Source organism: Macaca fascicularis, chromosome 9 (genome assembly GCF_037993035.2).
Source record: "Macaca fascicularis isolate 582-1 chromosome 9, T2T-MFA8v1.1".
Taxonomy (NCBI): Eukaryota; Metazoa; Chordata; class Mammalia; order Primates; family Cercopithecidae; genus Macaca; species Macaca fascicularis.
Genome location: NC_088383.1, coordinates 13288873 through 13309030, shown reverse-complemented (window position 1 = coordinate 13309030; position 20158 = coordinate 13288873). Strand labels below are relative to the sequence as shown.

At 44.2% G+C, this 20158-nt stretch overlaps 1 protein-coding gene and 1 long non-coding RNA gene across 6 annotated transcripts in view; both read right to left on the bottom strand.

Annotated features, from left to right (window-relative positions):
- The window catches only part of CAMK1D (calcium/calmodulin dependent protein kinase ID), a 498666-nt gene that overhangs the window by 455914 nt on the left and 22594 nt on the right, over positions 1 to 20158 (bottom strand). The window lies entirely within an intron of this gene.
- Positions 7371 to 8357, bottom strand: LOC135964881 (uncharacterized). The gene is made up of 2 exons (XR_010577626.2): positions 8295 to 8357; positions 7371 to 7467 (listed from the first exon to the last, which is right to left on the bottom strand). It is a non-coding gene; the product is annotated as an uncharacterized lncRNA (long non-coding RNA).

The following is a 20158-nucleotide window of genomic DNA, read 5'->3' as shown; positions in this document are numbered from 1 at the left end:
TTGAGATACAATCCACAATTCACCAATTTAAAATGTACAATTCAGGCCAGGCACAGTGGCTCACGCCTGTAATCCCAGAATTTTGGGAGGCCAAGGCAGGTGGATTACCTGAGGTCAGGAGTTCAAGACCAGCCAGACCAACATGCTGAAACCCAGTTCCTACTAAAAATACAAAATTAGCCAGGTGTGGTGGTGCTTGCCTGTAATCCCAGCTACTTGAGAGCCTGAGGCAAGACAATCACTTGAACCCGGGAGGTGGAGGTTGCAGTGAGCCAAGATTGCACCACTGCACTCCAGCCTGGGCAACAAGAGCAAATCTCCATCTCAAAAAAAAAAAAAGTATAATTCAATGGTTCTTAGTACAATTACACAACTGTGTAATGACCATCACAATCAATTCTGGAACATTTTCATCTTTTCTCCCCAAGAAACATCGTACCTTTTATCAGTCATTTTCCATTACTCTTCAACTATCCTCCAACCCCCAGCCTTGGGCAACCACTAATCTACTTTCTGTGTCTATAGATTTGTCTACTCTGGATACTTTATATAAATAGAATCACACAATATATAGTTTCTCGTGACTGGCTTCTTTCACTTAGCAAAATGTCTTCAAGGTTCAGCCATGAGTTGCAGCATATATCAATGCTTAATTCATTTTTACAGCCAAATATCACATCATTGTAAGGATATGTACACTTTCTTTATCCATTCATCTACTGATAAACATTTAAGTTGTTTCTGCTCTTTGGCTACATCAATAACACTGCCATGAACATTCATATACAGGTTTTCATATTGGCACATATTTTCATTTCTCTTGGATGTATACCTAGGAACAGAATGGATGGCACATTTAGTAATGCCACATTGAACCTCTTGAGGAATGACTGCTTTCCAAAGCAGCTTCACCATTTTACATCCACACCAGCAGCCTAGGAGAGTTCTAGCCTCTCTACATCTTCACCAACGCTTGTTATTATCTATCTTTTTATTACAGTCATCCTAGCGGGTATGAAGTGACATCTAATTGTGGTTTTGATTTGCATTTCCCAGACGGCTAAAAACGTTGGGCATCTTTTCATGTACCTTCTTTGGAGAAATGCCTGTTCATCTCCTTGGCCCATTTTTAATTGGGTTATCTATTAATTATTGAGTTACAAAAGTTTTCAACATATTTTAGATTCAAAACCTTTACAGATTTTCAAAACACATTTCCCATTCTGTGAGTTGTCTTTTCACAGTCTTGATGGTATCTTTTGATGCACAATTTCTGATGAAATACAATGTATCTATTTCTGTTGCCTGTGCTTTCAAGGCATGAAATTTTACATCTATGTTTTCTTCTAAGAGTTTTATAGTTTTAGTTCTTATATTAGGTCACTGATCCATTTTTAGTTAATTTTTACATACAGTGTGAGACAACGGTCTAAATTCATTCTTTTATATATGAATATCTAGTTGCTCTGGCACTATTTTTTCAAAAGACTATTCTATCTTAACCAATAAGATAATCAAAAGAAAATAAACCATAAACGTGAGAGTTTATTTCTGGACTCTCAACTCTAGTCCACTGATCCATACACCAGGACCACACCGTCTTGATTACCGTAGCTCTGTAGTAAGTTTTTAATCAAATTGTGAGTCATCCAACTTTGCTCTTCTTTTTCAAGACTCTTTTGGCTATTTTGGGTTCCCTGCATTTTCCATATGAATTTTAGGATCACCGTCTCAATTTTTGCAGAAAGGGCAAGCTGAGATTTTGAAAGGTATTTTGTTTAATCTATAGATCAGTTTGGGGATTTCTACTAACTCCACAACATTAAGTCTTCCAATCCATAGACACAGGATGTCTTTCCATTTGTTTAAGTCTTCATTAATTTCTTTCAATGATGTTTTATAGTTTGCAATGTACAAGTCTTGAACTTCTTTGGTCAAATTTACTCCTAAATATCTTATTCTTTTTTATTTTTTTTTTTTATTTTTTTTTTTTTTTTTTTTGAGACGGAGTCTTACTCTGTCCCCCAGGCTGGAGTGCAGTGGTGCGATCTCAGCTCACTGCAAGCTCTGCATCCCCGGTTCACGCCATTCTCCTGCCTCAGCCTCCTGAGTAGCTGGGACTACAGGCGCCCGCCACCGCGCCTGGCTAATTTTTTGTATTTTTAGTAGAGACGGGGTTTCACCATGGTCTCGATCTCCTGACCTTGTGATCCACCCGCCTCAGCTTCCCAAAGTGCTGGGATTACAGGCATGAGCCACCGTGCCCGGCCCTAAATATCTTATTCTTATTGATGATATTATAAATGGGATTGTTCTCTTAATTTCTTTTTTTATTTTTCCTTGCTATCATATACATATATAATTCATTTTTGTATATTGATCTTGGATCTTGCAGTCTTGGTGAACTCATTTATTAAATGGAATAATTATGTAGGTGATTCCTTAGGATTTTCTCTCTACAGGATCATCTCATCTGCAAATAGAGATCGTTTTACTTCTTCCTTTACAATCTGGATACCTTCTATTTCATTTTCTAACTACGTTGGCTAGAACCTCCACTACAAAGTTGAACGGGGGTGGTGCAAACAGGCACTCTTGTGTTGCTCCTGATGTTAGTTAAGATAAAGCGTTCATTCTTTCTCCATTCTTTCATTGCTTTTAGCTCTGTGAGTAGACTTTTTAAAACTATTTGTTTAAAAGGTTATTTTGCTGTTATGTCCATTCCTAAGAGGACCTAAGTATGCTTCTTTCCCAATACACAACTTCCTTAATATTTAGTTATCTTACAGATTTTCAACATTCTTTATGCTCGCACTAGGTAAGAGAAAATAACATGCTCGAGTATTTCTGAAGTTCAAGACTTGAAATGGGCGTTATTTAATAAAACCCAATGTCTGTGATGAGATAAACAGCTGCTAATATAAAGTCCAAGCAATGGACATTCATGTCAGTTTGACATTTCCCCAAGTTGCAAGTCACTCAATTTACTGCTGAAAATAAAGGCTTTATTCTGAGCACGTTCTGAAATTCAGTATCAATTTTCCTGCTTCGACATTCCCTGAGTTCTCATTCTGTTGCTCACCAAAATTAGTTCCAGCACAAAAAGCTCTTTACAGTAACAAAAAGAAAAAAAAAAAAAAAGGAAAGATCTATTCTAATTTTATTTAAATCTTAAATCCTAAAACAAAGAGGGATTTGACACTTAGCTAATTTAATTATTTAGTACCAAATACTTCATATAAAAAAACTACACTCTGAAACCTGGATTATGTGGTTTGATGCTCTAAACAAATTATATTAGAGCAACAGCTTGGTTAGCTAGAACGCATAGAAAGAAGTGCAGGGGAAACGTGTGGACTTTGGAAGACCTGGCTTCAAATCCCAGATCTGTCCATTACTAGCCGTACTTCCTTGGACAAGTTATTTCTCTTCCATGTGCCAATTACAAAAAAAAAAAAACCACTGCTATTTGCAGGCATGTTGTAAAGATTAAACGACACATTTAATCAAAGTGCTTGGAAGGAACACAGAAAGTGCTATTATTACTTGAAGTCATAGATTTTTGTTTGTTTGTTTGTTTGTCTCAGATGAAGTCTCACTCTGTTGCCCAGGCTGGAGTGCAGTGGCACGATCTCAGCTCACTGCAGTGATCTCAGCTCACTGCAACCTCCGCCTCCCGAGTTAAAGAGATTCTCCTGCCTCAATCTCCCAAGTAGCTGGGATTACAGATGCCAGCCACCATGCCCAGCTAATTTTATATTTTTAGTAGAGATGGGATTTCACCATGCTGCCAGGCTGGTCTGGAATTCCTGACCTCAGGTGATCTACCCACCTTGGCCTCCCAAAGTGCTGAGATTACAGGTGTGAGCCACCATGCTCGTCCTGGTTTTTAAACTTTTATAGCTAAAATCTTTCTAAACAGTATTAGCATTTTTATGTCTGGGTATGATAGTAAACAGACTATATTGTACCTTTCATTTCTGAGCATTTCATGTGAAAGATCCTATATAAGTTACCAAAAGGTGTGTCAGGCTCACCCACAAGTACCTTATCATCTAGTATAAACAAGTGTGATGCATACCATAAGGATTTCGCATACATTATCATTACAAGATATGACACAGATAAAAGGTGTCCACAGGACTGACTATATAGTGAGAGGCTGGGCACACATTCTACAACATGGTTTTCATTAATATAATCCAAATATTAGCTCAGATAATTGTTACAACTGTTCTCCCTAAGAGGTGGTACAGTAAGTCCTCACTTAATGTCCAATCAGTTCTTGGAAATTGACTGGAAGCAAAATAACATACTCGAATATCATCATTTTGGTCAACATCATTTCATTACAACACTGATGAAAAAAATGAAAAAAATGGGTTTTGTTACGTCATTTCGCTTAAAGTCAGTTTCCAAGGAAAATGGGCTGGTGTGGAAAAATCCACGCAGTGTCAGAAGTGTCATGACCATATGGTAAAACAGTTTTTTTCTTTTAAAAGGATTTACTCTTGCTTTATAGTCCTAAGTCACCTGAAAGGCCATGTCTCTGCTCTGAAAACTCATCAGGCAACAGCACGGTCAAACTCATCATTTCTACCAATTAAACATGCCTCTGGTACCAGCTAACTGGCACATCTGGGATCATCCGATTAGCAAGACAGTGAACACGGACCAGACTCCGAATGTGAACACGGACTGCTTCTGTGTGCCACATCACAATCGTCAGAGAACTCAGACTGTATCATGGATTCTCAGCAGCTTGCACTGTCTTCTTACAAAAACTTGAGAATTGGCCGGGCACAGTGGCTCAAGCCTGTAATCTCAGCAATTTGGGAGACCGAGGCAGGCAGATTACTTGACGTCAGACCAGCCTGGCCAACAAGGTGAAACCCGTCTCTACTAAAAATACAAAAATTAGCTGGGTGCAGTGGCGTGCGCCTGTAATCCCAGCTACTCGGGAGGCTAAGGCAGGAGAATTGCTTGAACCCGGGCGGCGGAGGTTGCAGTGAGCCAAGATCGTGTCACTGCACTCCACCTGGCTGACAAAGGGAGACTCCGTCTCAAAAAAAAAGAGAAAGCAATATGATTTTCTAGTCCTTCCGACATCTTTTAAGAACCGCTACCCAAGATTTCTCCTTGCAGGATTCAGAAGCAATCACCCAAGTCAAGCCGTGACGACCCCAGGAAGGGAACAGCATTCATTCTACAACTTTATAAGATGCGGGGCCCATTGTCACTGCTCAATGTATGTACAAAGCTGACCTCCTTTTGCTATTATTTTCAAGACACGACCAGTTATTCTTTTCATTCCTACTTCCTTTTTTATTTCCAATAAAGGGAAAAGGCAGGCTTTCACCTAAATCAAAATGGAAGAGTCATAAAAATGTACAAGCTACTTCACACAGGCATACGCTTTTCATTGATTTCATCTCAACCTCAAACCATTCATTTTAACTCAAAAACAACCTGACAAATGACCAGGACAATTATATCATTACTAAATATGTGAGCCTTAAATTAGTTGAGAAATGCTTTTTTTTTTTTTTTTTTTTTTTTTTTTTTTTTTTTTTAATGAGAGAAGTCTCACTCTGTTGCCCAGGTTGGAGTGCAGTGGTGCAATCTCAGCTCACTGCAATCTCTGCCTCCTGGGTTCAAGCGATTCTCCTGCCTCAGCCTCCTGCGTAGTTGGGACTACAGGCATGTGCCACCACGCCTGGCTAATTTTTGTATTTTTAGTAGCAACGGGGTTTCACTGTGTTAGCCAGGATGGTCTCGATCTCTTGACTTCGTGATCTGCCCGCCTTGGCCTCCCAAAGTGCTGGGATTAGAGGCGTGAGCCACCACGCCTGGCCAAGAAATGCTCTTAAACGTATATTGACTTGGGTGGTATCATAAGAAAAATCTTTCCCTTTTTTCCGAGCAATAATCACATGAAAAACCAAAGTGCAATTATGTTATCAGCTTCATAAAAGGAAGGATTTGTTTGGCCTCCTTTGTGTTGTCAAACTCAATAATCATTACAAAACATAGGCTCCAAGTGTGACGGATTCCTTGTAGCCTTAAAAACCTTTACTCTCATACTTAAAATCATTGATCCTTTTAATTGGAAGGTGACACAGTATCACAATAATTGCTCTGCTAGATTCAGAACTAAGGAAAAAAAGGTTTCACCTGATGCTCAATCAATCAGCGATGACTCCTCTTTTTTTTTTTTTTTTTTTTGAGACAAAGTCTCACTCTGTCACTCAGGCTAGAGTGCAGTGGTGCAATCTCAGCTCACGGGTTCACGCCATTCTCCTGTCTCAGCCTCCCAAGTAGCTGGGACTACAGGCGACCACTACCATGCCTGGCTAATTTTCTGCATTTTCAGTAGAGACGGGTTTCACCGTGTTAGCCAGGATGGTCTTGATCTCCTGACCTCGTGATCCGCCCGTCTCGGCCTCCCAAAGGGCTGGGATTACAGGCGTGAGCCACCGCGCCCCAGCCGCCTCTTCTTTACTGTCCCCACCCCACACCCATATATACTTATCCAGGTGAACATTCACTGTTGTTAATGTTCCTCTCCCATCATTCCTTGCAATGAGAGCCCCAAAACTTTACAGGTACAGGGCCCATGAATTGTAAACTTCAGAGACAAGAAGAAAACACATGGTCAATACCTTCCCTCTTTCTAGCTCTGCAGGACCACATAGAAAATACCATGAAAGGGTTTTTTGTTTTGTTTTGTTTTGTTTTTTGACACAGAGTCTCGCTCCATCCACCCAGGCTGGAGTGCAATGGCACGATCTTGGCTCACTGCAACCTCTGCCTCCCCGATTGAAACAATTCTCCTGCCTCAGCCTCCCAAGCAGCTGGGATTACAGGCACCCACCACAACGCCCAGCTAAATTTTGTTGTTGTTGCTGTATTTTTAGCAGAGATGGGGTTTCGCCATGTTGGCCAGCCTAGTCCTGAACTCCTGACCTCAGGTGACCCGCCCACCTCAGCCTCCCAAAGTATTGGGATTACAGGCACGAGCCACCGTACCTGGCCAAAAGGATCCCTATTAATTGCTCCTTGAGGAGAGAACAGGTTGTGTCTTTTCTGTGTTTCTATCCACTGACCTGTAATAGAATGGAAACATGTACATACCAAATATCAAACATCTGTGGCTATGCTTTCACTTATCAGTTATCAGGAAGCTTAGCAATCCTTGCCCTTCACATGCAAGGGCAACATCTCAAAACAATACCTTTTTTTTTTTAAGTTCTCCTAAAAGATTTACACTGATCCATCCACTTTCTGGCACATTTTTGAAAGATATTTAGACAGGAGTCGAGTCGTATCTGGCCATGAATCTGAATGGTAAAAACTGGTCCCATATTAAGTTATTTTATTTTATTTTTATTTATTTATTTACTGAGACAAAGTTTCGCTTCCCCACCCAGACTGAAATGCAGTGGTGCCATCTCGGCTCACTGCAACCTCCGCCTCCAGGGTCAAGTGATTCTCCTGCCTCAGGCTCCCAAGTAGCTGGGATTACAGCTGTGTGCCACCACGCCCAGCTAATTTTTGTATTTTTAGTAGAGACGGGGTTTCACCATGCTGGCCAGGATGGTCTGGAACTGCTGACCTCAGGTGATCCACCAGCCTCAGCCTCCCAAAGTGCTGGGATTACAGATGTAAGCCACCAAGCCTGGCCCCAAATTAAGTGGTTTTAGCCAACATTTTTGAGCACTTAAACACCAGGCATTAAATAAACAAAAAACTCATACGACTTATCTCACGAAAACCTCATCACAACCCTATATAATATAAACCATTATGATTCCCATTTTAGGAACTATAAGTAGAGGTTCAGCATCATGCAGACAAGTCCCTGGGGAGGAGTCACGCTGAGATTCAGGCCTAAGCAGTGTTATATTCGTCCAGAGACCACCGTCTACTTATAAGATCCATTGACTGAGAAAGCCTGCAGGCCATAATATTTTAAGAACATCTCAAATTTTTTTCAAAATAGCACCTCAAAGATTTTCTTGCTCTGCCAAAAGAAATGCATGTTTGGCCAGGTTCGGTGGCTCAGGCCTCTAATCCCAACACTTTGGGAGGCCAAGGCAGGCAGATCACCTGAGATCAGGAGTTTGAGACCAGCCTGACCAATATGGTGAAACCTCGTCTCTACTAAAAATACAAAAATTACCTGGGTATGGTGGTATGTGCCTGTAGTCCCAGCTACTTGGGAGGCCGAGACAGGAGAATCGCTTGAACCCGGGAGGCGAAGGTTGCAGTGAGCCGAGAGCGCACCACTGCACTCCAGCCGGGTGACAGCCGGCAAGACTGTCTCAAAAAAAAAAAAAAAAAAAAAGAAAAAGAAATGCATGCTCACACTTGGATAGAGATCTCACAAGAAAAAACTTTTCCAAGTATCCAGTAAACTCTAATGCTCAATAAACTTTTTTAACCACTAACCCTAAGAAAATTTTAGTCACCAAAATGCCTTTGACAGTAGGCTAAAAAGAGTAGAGAAGAAGGTTTTATAACTGAAAGGGATTGGGATCAGCTACCTGATTTGTGGGACCCAGAGTGAAATGAAAATGGGGATACCCTTGTTCAAAAAAATGTATATACTAACGGGCCAGTCACAGTGGTTCGTGCCTATAATCCCAACACTTTGGGAGGTCAAGGCCAGGAGTTCAAGAGTAGCATGGGCAATATAGCGTGGCCCCATTTCTTAAAAAAAAAAAAAATTGAAGTTTGCCAAGTGTGGTGGTGTGCACCTGTGGTCCCAGTTACACAGGAGGCTGAGGCAGGAGGCTCACCTAAGCACAGGAGTTAGAGGCTGCAGTTAGCTATGATCACACCACCTGACTCTAGCCTGGGCAATAGAGTGAGACCCTGCGTCTAAAAAGTACATCTATTAAAACATAAAGTAGTAAGGGCTTTAAGACGGAGAGAGCAGTGCGTTAGATGAAGTGTGGAGCCCTTTGCACATGCACCCCTGGGCAGCCATGCAGCGTGAACGCCCATGAGGCCGGCCCGGGAAATAACTGGTGTCTAGTCCCCCAGAGGTCACATTGGACTCCAGAGGAACGAGGCCTCACAGGAAACTGGTACCGTGTCCATGCCTAATTAGCTGGGTGTGGTGGTGCGTGCCTATAGTCCCAGCTACTCTGGAGGCTGAGGTGGGAGGATCACCTGAGCCCAGGAAGTCGAGGCTGCAGTGAGCCATGATCACGCCACCACACTCCAGCCTGGGCGACAGAGGGAGAGCTTATCTCAAAAAAAAAAAAAAAAGACATTGAAAAATAAAAACAGGCCAGGTGCTATGGCACACATCTGTAATCCCAGCACTTTGGGAAGCTGACGCGGATGGATCACCTGAGGTCGGGAGTTTGAGACTAGCCTGGTCAACATGGCGAAGCCTTGTCTCTACTAAAGATACAAAATTTAGCTGGGCGTAGTGGTGTGCGCCTGTAATCCCAGCTACTTAGGAGGCTGAGGCAGAAGGATCGCTTGAGCCTGGGAGGTGGAGGTTGCAGTGGGCTGAGATTGCACCACTGTACTCCAGCCTAGGTGAAAGAGGGAGACTCCATCTCAAAAAAATAAAAAATTTTTAAAAAAATTTTAAAAACCTCCCATTCCCTATGAACCCCTAAACACTTCATAGCATGCTTACATCACCTGCCATCTGCCACTCTGCATGGTCGGGACATGGGTTTGCATCACATTTTCTCTGTTAAGAGCTCAGGGGGCAGTCCAGATGCAGTGGCTCATTCCTATAATCCCAGCACTTTCGGAGGCCGAGGCAGGCAGATCACCTGAGGTCAGGAGTTCAAGACCAGGCTGGCCAATATGGTGAAATCCCATCTCTACTAAAAACTTAAAAATTAGCTGGGCAACACAGTGACACTCTGTGTGTGTGTGTCTCTGTGTGTGTGTGTGTGTGTGTGTGTGTGTGTGTGTGTGTGTGTATAAAAAGGCTGGGTGCAGTGACTCATGCCTGTAATCCTAGCACTTTGGGAGGCTGAGGTGGGCGGTGGGCAGATCACTTGAGATCAGGAGTTCAGGACCAGCCTGACCAACATGGTGAAACCCTGTCCATACTGAAAATACAAAAATTAGCCAGGTGTCACGGTGGGCATCTGTAATCCCAGCTGCTCAGGAGGCTGAGGCAGGAGAATCAGCTAAACCCAGGAGGCGGAGGTTGCAGTGAGCCAAGAGGGCACCACTGCACTGCAGCCTCGTGACAGAGCGAGACTCTCAAAAAAAAGAAAGAAAGGAAAGAGCCAGGTGGCAAAATTGACCAACCAGGGCAAGGAAGCCCCTTTACAGTAATGGTTAGGAGAGCTGGCTCCTGGCCATTCCCTGTGTCCTGCCATTCCTCATGAACTCCTGAAACACGGTACCGTGTCCTACAGATCCCACAGGCTTACTCCAGTCTCTGTGTCCTTGCTCATGTAGTATCTCCTGCTTCCAGAGCCCACCACTGATTTTTCAGGGCCAACTCAAATCTGATCTCTGCCACCCACTGCTCCCAGATGCTTGCAGCCTACTTTGGGCTTCTCTGCCTTTACCCTTTCAGTCTTCAACTCATGCTCTTGAGGGTCAGTTGTCCTATATTTTTGTTTTTTTAGAAATATTTTTGCGAGCCAGGCACGGTGGCTCACAACTGTAATCCCAACACTTTGGGAGGCCGAGGCAGGTGGGGTCACAAGGTCAGGAGTTCAAGACCAGCCTGGCCAACATGGCAAAACCTCCTCTCTACTAAATATACGAAAAATTAGCCAGGCATGGTGGCGTACACCTGTAATCTCAGCTACTCAGGAGGCTGAGGCAGGAGAATCGCTTGTACCGGGAAGTGGAGGTTGCAGTGAGTCGAGATCACGCCATTGCACTCCAGCCTGGGCGACAGGGTAAGACTCCGTCTCAAAAAAGAAAAAAAAAGAAATACTTCTGTAGAGATGGGGGGTCTCACTATGTATTGCCCAGGCTGGTCTCGAACTCCTGGCCTCGAGTGATCCTCCTGCCTCGGCCTTCCAAAGTTCTGGGGTTATAGGGGTGAGCCACTCACTGTACCTGACCTGTTTCGCTTTTGGGAGAACTTTCTCTGATGCAGCCGAAAGCTTCATAAGAGCAGGGGACACTTTCTTGCATGTGATCTCTTACACGTGATTTTCCAAACTACCTAGCACACTGAGTAATGGATGGAGAGTTTACCTGGTTCTGTTTTAAAAATCCCAAGTAATGGAATTGTCTCCACAGTGGTTTAGAGAACCTGCTTTTCTAAATGTTTTTGTTACTGATAAGTCCTTGAGAATGTTCCCCCGCTATTTTCTTCCTCTGGATTTCATCTCTGTAAATCACCCCCTCCTTCCGTGTGAGGATTGCTCACGGTGTGGATTAGCTGCAATGAGTGTTTAACCACGGGGCTTTGCCCTGCCTCCCCCCTTGCCTGTTTACAGGCCCGTTTCCTTGGCTACCACATTGCTGTGCTCGGGAAAGGGTGAGCTGTCAGGGAAATGTCATTAGGATGCTGCCTTGGTGCTGCTGGTACTCCAAAAACAGACTCTTGCCCAGTAATGGCCTCAAGCTGAACATAAATGACATTTGGCTTCTTCTATTCTTCCATTCGTTGGGTATCCCGGGTTGCCTGTGTCCTAGGGGCATGCCTGCTGAATACCATTACTCTATTATTTCTTCGTTGGGGTTTCCTCCTCTCAAACACGGCTTGTTGCAGCCTTGGCGTGATTTATGGGAAGCAGTGTGTATCTGGCGTTTTTCATTTTTTACCCTTTACAGATTGTACCCTTTTGCAGTTTTAAGACTTTCAGACTGTATGCCGATTTCTCTAAAACCAGACCATGCGGGTGGGCGCGGTGGCTCACGCCTGCAATCCCAGCACTTTGGGAGGCTGAAGTGGGTGGATCACTTGAGGCCAGGAGTTGGAGACCAGCCTGGCCAACATAGCGAAACCCTGTCTCTACTAAAAATACAAAAAATACAAAAATCGGCCAGGTGTGGTGGCAGGCACCTGTAGTCCCAACTCCCCGGGAGGCTGAGGCAGGAGAATCGCTTGAACCTGGGAGGTAGAGGTTGCAATCAGCTGACATCATACCACTGCACTCCAGCCTGGGCGACAGAGGGAGACTCTGTCTCAAAAAAAAAAGAAAAACAAATAAAAAGAATAACATGCTTATGGTGTTTGGATTTCTGCTTGGCACGGGGGTACCTCCTTAGACACTCCATCACCAACCCTGTGGTTTAAGTACTGTTTGACACATGAGGAGAACTGACTGGCCTCGGGTCACATGACTAAAAGAATAAGTCACAGGGCCAGGATTTGAACCCAGATCTGTGTGAAGCAGCTTCTGGAAGGCTGTGCTGATTGAGACGGAACAGACTTTTCCAGAGCCGGCTTTGAGCCTCCTCTAAGGCAGGTCCTGGGAAACTCCACCACCTGCCACTGGTCCAGGGAGTGCTGCCAGGGGGACCTTCATGTGATGGTGTGAAGAGTCTCTGTCAGTTTATTATTGAGTCGTCAGACCTGTACTTCTGTCACGCGTCTCCTGAGGCCCAGTGGAGGCCTTGCCTGGAGCCTGGAGCTGGAAATCACCTTAGGCTTTGCAGGTGAGGATGCAGGGGTCTGGACTCCCCCACCTGGCTCACACTCCTGAGAAGCCTCTGTGCTGAGAGAGGAGTGGGCTTAGTAACCATTTATTTTCTTTTCTTTTCTTTTTTTTGAGACAGTCTCCCTCTGTCGCCCAGGCAGGAGTACAAGGGCGTGATCTCGGCTCACTGCAACCTCCACCCTCCACCTCCCAGGTTCAAGAGATTTTCCTGCCTCAGCCTCCCCAGTAGCTGGGATTACAGGCGCCTGCCACCACGCCCTACTAATTTTTGTATTTTTAGTAGAGATGAGGTTTCACCATGTCGGCCAGGCTGGTCACAAACTCCTGACCTCAAGTGATCCTCCTGCCTCGGCCTCTCAAAGTGCTGGGATTACAGGTGTGAGCCACCGCGCCCAGCCTTAGTAACCATTTTTATAGGTCAAGCACACATTTTGTTATTGCATGGCTATTTCTCTCCTGGCAAATGAAGATAATAATTTTTGAAACATCCAGAGAACCCTGAGATTTCGAATCAGGCTGTTGGCAAACAAAACAAAACAAACAAATTTAAAAAAATAAAACATAATGTTCCTCCCAGGGTTCTGGCAAACAAAATGTAGCATTCTCTGGAACTTTTAAAAAAACGTATATGATCTTTATAGTTTAGCTATCCATTGGCAAAAGGTCATAGAAAATTCAGTCAGATATCCAGAAATTCAGACAAAGTCAGTTTTATTTTCTCAAATGGCTAAAACATGTTTTTGTCCTTGTCCTCTTATATGAGTGGATGTTGTCCTGGTCACTTAAGCAGGTGAGTGAGCAGAACAGATTTTCTTTGACTTGAAGCTCAATGTTCTTCCCTTACTTAAGATTTTTTGCTTTTGTTGCTGCCTTGTTCTGCTTGCACTAAAATAATGATTTTTCATTTCTTGTTACAATGTATTACAAATATTATTCAGGAGTTTATTGGGTCACATTGACTTTGTTTCAGGGCTTGTTAATTTTAAGAAGTCATTATAAACAAGCTGTGTCATAAAGGACGCATCATATAGGAATGCACTTCAGTGATTTCTTCATATTTTTAATAATGGGAGAACGCCAGGAGATCGTGCATGGGAAAATTAAAAATCTCAAACACCCAGTCTCTTAAGAAAGATGATCTGGCATGATGTGAAGAGTTGCTCATTGCTTCTGTTTAGGATATGTTTGGAAATCTCTGTGGCTCTTGAGATTTACGTGTAAGATGACCTTTTCATGTTGTCACAGGCAATTTCACAGCAATAAGAAGGAGTTTAAACTATATCTTGCATTAGGTTAACATCCAAAGGTATTAGGAGCCAAGCTGTTGAACATTCTAGTTTGAGATTCTGATTTTGCACATGGTTAATTCCAGAGAAAGCACCCCAGGCATGCAGCCCAGCTTACAGGCCACTTTGGGCCACCGACACCTGTAATCCCAGCACTTTGGGAGGCCAGGGCAAGTGCATCGCTTGAGCCCAGTAGTTCAAAACCAGCTGGGAAAGACAGTGAGACCCCGTCTCTACTCAAAATACAAAAAAATTAGCCGAGCGTGGTGGCATGTGCCTGTACTCTCAGCTACTCGATTAATAAAAATAAAAATTACTCCCATTCCCTAGGAACCCCCGAAACACTTCATACCACGCTGACATCACCTTACCACCTGCTGCTCGACACGGTGGGGACGTGTGTCCCTGTCACATTTTCTCTGTTAAGAGCTCAGGGGGCAAAACTGACCAACCAGGGCAAGGAAAACCAATGGCTGGGAGCACTGGCTTTGGCCCCAGACAGGTACCTTTACTGAGGTTCAAATCCCAATTCTTCAAGACAGATCGGTCTTTGTGACCTTGGCCAAGTTACTTAACCTCTCTGGGCCTCGGTTTCCTCACCTCTAAAATGGTAGTGACAAGAGTATCTATTTTACTGAACGGCTGTGCAGATTTAATGTGAAAATTCACGTGACATACAGCCACGTATCACTTAACGGTCTCGGGTATCTTCTGAGAAATGCATCTTTTAGGAGATTTTGTCATTGTGCGAACATCAGAGTGTGCATTTACACAAACCTAGGTATGGCCTACTACACACCTAGGCTGGATGATACAGCTACTGCTCCTAGACTGCCAACCTGTACAGCATGTGATGGCACTGGATACGACAGGCAACTATAACACGACAGTAAGTAGTTGTATATCTAAACATAACAAGACACAAGACACCGAAAACGTGCAGTAAAAATACAATGTAAAAGATTTTCTAGGCAGGGCCACGGTGGCTCACACCTGTAATCCCAACAGTTTGGGAGGCCAAGGCTGGCGGATCACCTGAGGTGAGGAGTTCGAGACCAGTCTGGCTAACATGGTGAAGCCCCATCTCTGCTAAAAATACAAAAATTAGCCAGGCATGGTGGCGCATGCCTGTAATCCCAGGAGATCAAGTGAGGCAGGAGAATCACTTGACCACCACACCCAGCTAATTTTTGTATTTTTAGTAGAGACAGGGTTTCACCATCTTGGCCAGGTTGGTCTTGAACTCCTGACCTCATGATCCACCCACCTCGGCCTCCCAAAGTGCTGGGATTACAGTCGTGAGCCACCATGCCCAGCCAAAAAAGGTTTTTTAAATGGTGAACCTGTATAGGGCACTTGTCATGAATGCAGCTTCCGGGTCTAGAAGTCACCCTGGGTGAGTGACTGAGTGAGTGAGGAGTGAATGAGAAGGCCTAGGGCATTACTCTACACGACTGTAGACTTTATAAATATTGTACACTTAGGCTATACTAAAGTTATTTTTTCAATTTTTTTCATCAATGATAAATTGTTAACTTACTGTAATTTAACTTTTTAATTTTTTGACTCTTGTAATAACAGCTTAAAACACACACATTGTATAGCTGCAAAAAAATAAATCTTCTTTACATCCTTATTCTGTAAGCTTTTTCCTATTCTTTTAACTTTTTAATTTTGTTAAAAATTAAAACACAGCCGGGCTTGGTGGCTCACGCCTGTAACTCCAGCACTTTGGGAGGCCGAGGCGGGCGGATCACCTGAGGTCAGGAGTTCAAGACCAGCCTGACCAACATGGAGAAACCCTGTCTCTACTAAAAATACAAAATGAGCCAGGCATGCCTGTAATCCCAGCTACTCAGGAGGCTGAAGCAGGACAATCGCTTGAACCCAGGAGGCAGAGCTTGTGGTGAGCCGAGATAGCGCCATTGCACTCCAGCCTGGGCAACAAGAGCAAAACTCTGTCTCAAAAAAAAAAATTAAAACACAAGTCCAAGGTGGGTGGATCACCTGAGGTCAGGAGTTCGAGACTAGCCTGGCTAACATGGTGAAACCCCATCTCTACTAAAATGCAAAAATTAGCGGGGCATGGTGGCACATGCCTGCAATCCCAGCTACTCAGGAGGCTGAGGCAGGAGAATCGCTTGAACCTGGGGAGGTGAAGGTTGCAGTGAGCCAAGATCACGCCACTGCACTCTAACCTGGGCAACAGAGTGAGACTCCACCTCAAAAAAAGAAAACAAAGAACACAAACACACACATTAGCCTAGTTCGAAGCAGGATCAGGATCACCAACACCACTGTCTTCCGCCTCCGGAGATATCTTGTCCCACTGAAGGTCTTCAGGCACAGCATCAGGCATGGAGCTGTCATCTCCGATGATAATAATGCTTTCTGGATACCTCCTGGAGGACCTGCCTGAGGCTGTTCTACCACTGACTTTTTTTTTTTTTAATAAGTAGAAGGAGTATACTCTAAAATAACAATAAAAAGCACAGCACAGCAAATACATAAACCAGTAACATTGTTGTTTATTTTATAATTATCAAGTATTAGGTACTGCACATAATTGTATGTGCTGGACTTTTGTGCGACTGGCAGCCAGTAACATAGTTGTTTATTATAATTATCAAGTATTAGATACTGCACATAATTGTATGTGCTGGACTTTTGTGCGACTGGCAGTGCAACAGGTTTGTTGACTCCAGCATCACCACAAACATGTGAGTAATGCATGGCACCACAACATCATGACAGTGACAACGAGGCAACAGGAAGGTTTCAGCTCCATTATCATCACCCCAGGGCCCCGCTGTCATACACGCAGTCCATGCATCACTGCCGATGTCACAGGTGGCAGCTCACTATACTGTACTTGCCACAGGATGTAACACCTGAGAAATGCTCAGTAAATATTTGCCATTATTATTAAATAATAATAAAATAATTTAATGTTTAATATATTAATAACGTCATGCTTTTTTTTAAGACGCAGTCTCACTCTGTTACTCAGACTGGAGTGCAGAGACGTGATCTCAGCTCACTGCAACCTCTGCCTCCCGGATTCAAGCAATTCCCCTGCCTCAGCCTCCCAAGTAGCTGGGATTACAGGCATGCCCCACCATGCTCAGCTTATTTTTGTATGTGTAGTAGAGATGGGGTTTCACCATGTTGGCCAGGCTGGTCTTGACCTCCTTGACCCCAAGTGATCCACCCGCCTAGGCCTCTCAAAGTGCTGGGATTACAGGCGTGAGCCGCCACGCCTGGTCAACATAACGCTATTTAAATATATTATTAAGACTATATATTCCTTTATCTTACAGAAGCCAGCGTCCTCTTTGACACACAGCAACTCATCATATACTCACTGAGAAGTGCTATGTAATTTCCGACTTCTGGAACTTTCGTAGGCAACAGCCCAGCTCACTGTCCCTGAGCCCCTGTCCCGATAAGGTGACCCTCTTGTCAGCTTCATATGTGCACCTTCCTACCAACACACAGTCACACTGAACTGTAATTACTTTCTGTCTCCCCAAAAAGTTCCCTCAGAACAAGAACCATGTTTTGTTTACCAACACTTTCTTAGTGGCCTGGCGTGGAGTAGACTCAACCCATCATATCTGATGGGTTTTTTTTTAAAGTTCAAATCCTAACTGTGTCATTCAGGACCTATGAAGCCTTGGGCGAGTTACATCATCTTTCTGAGTTTCTCGTCTCTCATATTTAAGTGGGGGTAATAGTACCTACCTTTCCAGCTTGTTGTGAGGTTTTGTTGCAATAACAAAACCTGTAATCTGTCTCTCAATTGTCCAAAATCCTGGCTGAGTGCGGTGGCTCACACATGTAATCCCAGCACTTTAAGAAGCTGAGGAGGTTCGGATCACATGAGGTCAGGAGTTTGAGACCAGCCTGGTCAACATGGTGAAACCCCATCTCTACTAAAAATACAAAAGTTAGCTACTAGGGAGGCTGAGGCGGGAGGATCACTTGATCACCCAGGAAGTTGAGGCTGTAGTGAGCTACCATCACGCCACTGAACTCCAGCCTGGGTGACAGAGCGAGATCTAGTCTCAAAAAAAAAAAAGAAAAGAATCAGAGACAGAACACACTAGTCTCTCGGCATTTCTCACATAGTAAGCCTTCAAAACTGTGAATCAATGAACAAACGAATGAATGAATGAATGCTATGACTCCGGCTGACTTTACCAGCCTCTGACCTCCTCTTTGGCACAATCAACATGGCCACCACCCTTTAATTCTAGTCCAACCCTTTGTGATTTCCAGATCTCTCTCCCACCTCTTTCTCCCAACTCATTCTTACAAAAGATAAATTCCTTTACAATGATCTATACATGGCTAGTAGTGTCTAATATTTTATACTTCAGAAAATGCTGTAGGCCAAAGGAACAAATCTGTAATGGTATTCCTGAAGGCATCACAGAAAGGTCTTTTTACTGACGTCAATCACTTGATGGGGTGTAACACCTATCTGCTTAAATAATTAAAGTCAGCCGGGCGCGGTGGTTCATGCCTACAATCCAGCACTTCGGGAGATAGAGGCAGGCAGATCACGAGGTCAGGAGATTGAGATCATTCTGGCCAACATGGTGAAACCCCGTCTCTACTAAACTACAAAAAATTAGCCAGGTGTGGTGGTGTGCGCCTGTAGTCCCAGCTACTCGGGAGGCTGAGGCAGGAGAATCACTTGAACCCAGGAGGCAGAGGTTGCAGTGAGCTGAGATCACACCACTGCACTCCAGCCTGGGAGACAGAGTGAGACTCAGTCTCCAAAAATAAATAAATAAATAAAGTCAATGCCCTTTCATTTAGCACCTGTAATACACAGCACGTGTTACCATCTTTGTTTGTTTGTTTGTTTGTCTGTTTGTTTGTTTTGAGGCAGGGTCTTACTCTGCCACCCAGGCTGGAGTGCAGTGGAGTGATTTGGGCCTCCCAAAGTGCTAGGATTACAGGCGTGAACCACTGTGCCCGGCCTACAATCCTTATTATTATTCTTATTATTGCAACAAAACCTCACAACAAGCTGGAAAGGTAGGTACTGTTACCCCCACTTAAATATGAGAGAAGAGAAACTCAGAAAGATGATGTAACTCGCCCAAGGCTTCATGGGTCCTGAATGACACAGTTAGGATTTGAACTTCATGAATCTAATCAAAGCCTATGCTCCTTTTCTTCCACTTATCCGTTCATTTACCCAACAAACTTTTTTTTTTAATAGGGTCTTGCTGTTTGACCCAGGCTAGAGTACAACAGTGCCATCACAGCTCACTATAGCCTGGAACTGTGCCATCTCTTAGGAGCCTAGAACTCCTGGCCTCCAGTGAACCTCCTGCTTCAGCCTCCCAAGTAACTGGGAGTACAGGCATGAGCCACTGTGCCCAGACAACAAACATTTTATTTTATTTTATTTTATTTTACTTATTTATTTTTTATTTTATTTATTTATTTATTTTTTGAGACAGTCTTGCTCTGTTGCCCAGGCTGGAGTGCAGTGGTGTGATCTCACTGCAACCTCTGCCTCCTGAGCTCAGGCAATTCTCCTGCCTCAGCCTCTGAGTAGCTGGGATTACAGGCATCTGTGACCATACCTGACTAATTTTTGTATTTTCAGTACAGACAGGGTTTCACCATGTTGGCCAGGCTGGTCTCAAACTCCTGACCTCAAGTGATCGTCCTGCCTTAGCTTCCCAGGTAGCTCGGATTGTAAGTGTGAGCCACCATGCCCGGACACAAACATTTACTAAACACAAAGGTGTCCCGCCTGAGCAAGGCGCTGCCTGTGTGTGTGGCCTGCTCTGCTGGGGCCTGGGAAAGCCTGTAGGCGGCCGTAGCACAGGCTAATCTTAAATCAGGTCTTTGCAGCGAGACCCTGTGGCGATCAGAGGCGCCTGTTCTCTGCTCTCCACTCCCTGAATTGGTTCCCTGTCACCTACTTAGGGAGACGTGGCCTGGATCCCCAGCAGGCAGGGGGAAGGCAAGCAGAGGGGCAGGGGCACCAACTGCCCACAGCTCCCAACTCCCCAGGAGCCAGACACATCTTCAAAAGCTCCTTTCACACCCACAAAGCGAGTGACAAAGCAATGGAGAGATAATGGCTGAGGCCGCCCAACCTCCGGCACAGACCATGTCTTCCCTGGTAACCACCACTACACTGGTGCCCTGTCATGACACTTCCTACTGGTCACAGTTCACATCCTTATAGATAACACAACAGGAAGATGACTTGGCCAAAGCCCAAGGCCT